The sequence below is a fragment of the Miniopterus natalensis genome, chromosome 2, assembly GCF_054644295.1.
Source record: "Miniopterus natalensis isolate mMinNat1 chromosome 2, mMinNat1.hap1, whole genome shotgun sequence".
NCBI classification, from domain to species: domain Eukaryota; kingdom Metazoa; phylum Chordata; class Mammalia; order Chiroptera; family Miniopteridae; genus Miniopterus; species Miniopterus natalensis.
Genome location: NC_142082.1, coordinates 80,542,081 through 80,547,260, shown reverse-complemented (window position 1 = coordinate 80,547,260; position 5,180 = coordinate 80,542,081). Strand labels below are relative to the sequence as shown.

Below are 5,180 nucleotides of genomic sequence, written 5' to 3'. Positions count from 1 at the left end.
CTGGTTCGATTACTGGTCAAAGCCTATGCTCCAGATACAGGCTTGATTTCTAATAGGGGGTGTGTAGGAGGCAGCCTGTTGATGTTTCACTCTCACATCAATGTTTCTCTCTCCCTCTCCATTCCTCTTTCTTTAAAATATAAATAAAAAATTTTTTAAACAAGAGTTCCATAACAAGCAAACCCTGCCATGGCATTTCATTTCCATCTCCTTTCAGACTTCTTTAATTTTCTTTGAAAGAGGCCTTTTAAATGCATCAAAAATTATACCCTAGTAAAATGTCATAGAGACAGGCTGAGCACCCATACTTATACCTAGGCTTTCTATAATTTGACTCCTACAATTAAGGATATTATTGATGAGATGTCTTATTAATTAGGAGGAGACACAAGGACCCCAAGGAAAGGTTCAAGTCACCCTGATGTAATTACTATGCATTTGGTTAAATCATGTACAAAGGCATTAAATATTTCAGCAAAGTCTCTTGAAGAACCCTAATATGAAATTATTTTTGCAGGTAAATGAGATTTAGCTGTGTTGGTGTGTAGAGCAAACATAGCATCTGCAGGTTTAATTAAATGTTTGCCTAACCATATAAAAAGACAGTGATATATCTTCATAGCATCTGGCAGCTTCACCATCCTCCAGTCATTCTTTAATTAGTATGCTGGTGAATTTAATAGAAAATGGCTTTAACTCAGGAGCAGATGGCTCTTCTGAGTGACAAGGGGAATGACAATTTCTACCATGTTTACTTCTTGGTATGTAGCTTTCTAGTCTGAAGATCCCTTCAGAGCACAGGCAGGTTTAATATCTTCTGTTGGGCTGAATATCTTCTGAAAGCAACCACTTCTGAACTTTGTTTACTTAAAATAGTCTGACTCATGAGCTTCCAAAGATGGTTTGCCTTTGCCTCTCAGAGTTAATTTCTCATATTTTATGATAAGAGTAGTCTTTCAGTTGTTAGAAAAAAAAAGTTATATAAATTTATGTAGCTTCTCTTAGGTAGATAAGAACTGTCTGTTGGACCCAATTCAGCCTCTGAAAGGATAACCATCATCAGAGTTTTAAAGTTTAGGAAACATGAACCCATCTCCTTCTTTAGTGGGCAATTGGCTTGAGATAAGAAGGGAGGAAAATACCTTTGCTTTTCAGAGATGTTTAGAAATGAAAGAAAAAGATAAGAAAATCTCAAGGAATAAAGAAAAAAAAAAAGAATGTTCAAGGCCCGCGCCCACCGTGCCCTTCAGAGGTGATGCGGGCCGGGCCCCAAAGCCAGCGCGCGGGTTAGGCGGTGAGCGTGGGGGGAGGGGACAGCTAGGACGGCAGGCCGCCGCCCTCCGCCTCCCGGGGCCCTGCCCCCCGCCGCCTCCCCGCCGCCCCGCGCCCCTGCCTGGGCGAAGCGCAGCTGCTGTCCCGCCGCCGCGGGCCCGCCACGCTGCTGGGCCAGGCCGGAGGGAGCCGGCCGCTGCCCCGGCGACGCTGCAGAGGCGGCTTACAACGAGGACAGCCCCAGCTTCCAGAGGGCGGTGGGGGGCTCGGCCACTGTGCCGCCGGCCTCATGCAGGGCGAGCTGGTGGAGGACCTCCAAACCCGGGAGAGTGAGAAGCAGAAGCAGAGCGGGTGCGCGGCATCCTGCCGATCTTCAAGCCCTGAGACCATGTGCCGAGCCCGCCCTTCCCCACCCAGCGCCACGACGAGTCCCGGGAGGTCACTCGAGGGCGACCGGGCCCGGCACAGCCAGCGCTGCACGCCCTGCAATGGAGGTATCCCTTACAGCACCGTCTGAGTGTAGATGAAGTAAAAGCTTTGGCTTCTCTGATGACATAAGTGTGCAGTGGTTGGTGTGCCACTTAAGGGTGCCAAAGCTGGTGTTAACATCAGTGCCAAGAACTATACCACTAAGGAATTGGAAAAGATCACAAGGAGGTTCACCATGGAACTGGCAAAGAAGGGTTTTATTGGTCCTGGCATTGATGTGCCTGCCCCGGACATGAGCATGGGCTAGCGGGAGATGTCCTGGATTGCTGTCACCTATGCTAGCACCCATAGAGCACTCTGATATTAATGCCCATGCCTGTGTCACTAGTAAGCCCATCAGTCAGGGTGGACTCCAGGGGTGGATCTCTGCTACTGGCCAGGGAGTTTTCCATGAGATTGAAAACTTCCTCAATGAAGCTTCTTGCATGAGCATTTTAGGAATGACACCAGGGTTTGGCAATAAAACATTTGTTGTTCAGGGGTTTGGTAATGTGGGCCTGCACTCTATGAGATATTTGCATCACTTTGGTGCTAAATGTGTTAGTGTTGGTAAATTTGATGGGAGCATATGGAATCCAGATGGTACTGACCCAAAGGAACTGGAAGACTTCAAATTGCAACATGGATTGATCCTAGATTTCCCTAAAGCAAAGCTTTATGAAGGGAGCATTTTAGAGGCCGACTGTGACATATTAATCTGTTGCCAGTGAGAAACAGCTGGCCAAGTCCAAGGCACCCAGAATCAAAGCCAAGATCATTGCTGGAGGTGCTGATGGACTGACAACTCCAGAAAGTGATAAGATTTTCATGGAGAGGAAATTTATGGTTATTTCAGACCTCTACTTGAATGCTGGAGGAGTGACAGTGTCTTACTTGGAGTGGCCAAAGAACCTAAATCATGTCAGCTATGGCCATTTCACCTTCAAATATGAAAGGGATTCTAACTACCAATTGCTCATTTTTGTTCAAGAGAGTTTGGAAAGAAAATTTGGAAAGCACGGTGAAACTATTCCTGTTGTGCCCACATCAGAGTTACAAGACAGGATATCAGGGGTATCCGAGGAAGACATTGTTTGTTCTGGTTTAGCTTACATTATGGAGCACTCAGCCAGACAAACCATGCACACAGCCATGAAGTATAACCTGAGAACAGCTGCCTACATCAATGCCATTGAGAAAGCCTTCAAGGTGTACAGTGAAGCTGGTGTGACCTTCACATAGATGGCTTCTAGTTGATTTCCTTACTACCCTCTTCACCTCTCCATCTGTAGACCTATCACAAGTTTACATATAACCATAGAGATCTCTTTCTCCCATTACTTATTTAGGTAATGGACATCATTCTCAAAAGTCAATCCAAATCAGCCCCTTAAAAAAAAGAAATTAAGGTTAGGGAATCATGTACAATGCTGAAAGTAGATGCCAGAGAGATTTGGGTACTTTGCCTTTAAATAAAAAGTCCCTTTATCTGGCTGCACTGCCTTGCTCCATGGTTGCTTCCCAACAGTCCGCTGTGGCCCAGGAAAGCACTTGCTGTTCAACAGCAGTCAGCTGCTTGTTGCTTCAGCTCCGTACAAGTCTAAGATCCTGTAACTTTGACACATTTAAGAAACAGGTGTGTGGCATTTTCAGAAGACAGCATGGCCCTCAAGTGAGTTATTGATATTTTATATCAGCAAAAGAACTCAGTTTCACAGATTGCAAAAAAATAAAAGCGATTTCTCTTTATGCATTTTATTCTTTTAGAGTAAAATAAGTACACACTGCTGTAATAAAATTGCCTTTAATCACTTAATAAGTCTAACCTTGACTCAGGCAGTGAATGCCTATAAATATAACGAATGAAAAAAGCTAGTATTTTATAACATAAAACTATCATTTATAGCTTATCACTAGTATATTGTCCAGCAAAACAAAAAGCCCAATGGAGAATTAAGTTTTCTTCATTCATATCATTGAATAGCAAATAATGGAGGCTGTTTTTGTTAAGACTGTTAGAATTTACTAACCACATTATGACATATAGTTCAAAGAATGCAGTAACCTCATCATGTTAATTAATTGTTCTCTTTTGAAACTCTACTGTGTTGACTGATTGAACAATAATGCAAATACAGTGTCCCAGAAAAAAAAGCTTGGGCTCCCTCTTTGGAGTCTGGCTGGCAGCTCTGAGCATTGCTAACAATGGCCTAACTCGCCCTGACTTTGTGTTCTCTTTCAGAGGCCTCACATTCTACTCACAGCTTCATTAACAACAGCCTGAAAACAACCCGAGTTTGAATGTTGTATTTTGCCAGGACCTTTTGAATAGTAGTGTCCCAATGAAGTGCTAGATATTATTTATGTAAGAATGAGCTTTTTTCTTTTTTTAAACAATAATATCCTTTCAGAAATTTCTAACTACTTTGTAGCCTGGTGATAAAAGCAGTTATTGAACGTCTACCTTAAAAAAGGAAGAATGAAGAATGTTCATAAGTGTTAGTGTGCTTTGATTCTTTTGAACCAATTTTTAAAAACTTCTTTCATATGTAAATTATCTTGTTGTATCTCTGATCACTATGCACACTCTTGTGGGGTAGTCGTGTTGCACCTAGGAAATTTTAAATGATGAATTTAGTACACTTTCTGCAGTTAAGATTGACTGAGTCAAAAATGGACAATTTATCTGTTTTATTAAAAGTGATTAAAAATGATTTAAAAGTGTGATTTCTCAACTTCTCCATTTATTTTCAGGTTTTCAAGTAGGCATTACAGACAAATTAGTCCAAACAAATAATGTGCAATGTGCATTCACTAATAGCTGCCAGCTATAATATTAGGTACTTTATTTAAATGATCTTTTTAAATTCTTACAATAAGCCTGTAAGGTGGGTTTTACTAACCCGTTTTGCAAATGAAGAAATGACTTAAAGAACTTACATAAGTGGATGGGCCAGATTTGATTGCAGGTCTGTCAGATAGCAATAGTGTTCTCTTTTCCTGGTGTTATACTGTTTTTAGATACAGAGACCGTTCATTGTTCATTCATAGAACAAACATTTATCACATCTAACAATGTACAGACAAGTGCTGGGAATTCAAAGACACTTAAGGAATTCTCATTTTTGAGGGTTAGAGGTGTAATTATGAACACAATAGGAAGATGTTAGAATTATAGTAAAAATATAGGCAACTCTTATGTGAGCCCAGATGTGGGATCAGGAGAAGTTTTCAGGTATCACACACAAATTGATAGTGAATTTTGTCTTTTTTCCCAGCTTTATTGAAGTATAATTGACAAAAATTGTATATATTTAAGGTATATAAAGTGATGTTTTGACATACATATATATTGTGAGATGATTACCACAATCAAACTAATTAACATTTTTTGTTTGTGTGTGAAGGAAACATTTATCTGTTCTCTTAGAAAATTGCAA

The 5,180-nt window shown here is 41.2% G+C and overlaps 1 pseudogene; it reads left to right on the top strand.

The window, feature by feature from the left end:
- Positions 1-1,806: 1,806 nt before the first annotated feature.
- On the top strand, positions 1,807-2,982 carry LOC107536992 (glutamate dehydrogenase 1, mitochondrial-like; annotated as a pseudogene).
- Positions 2,983-5,180: the final 2,198 nt, after the last annotated feature.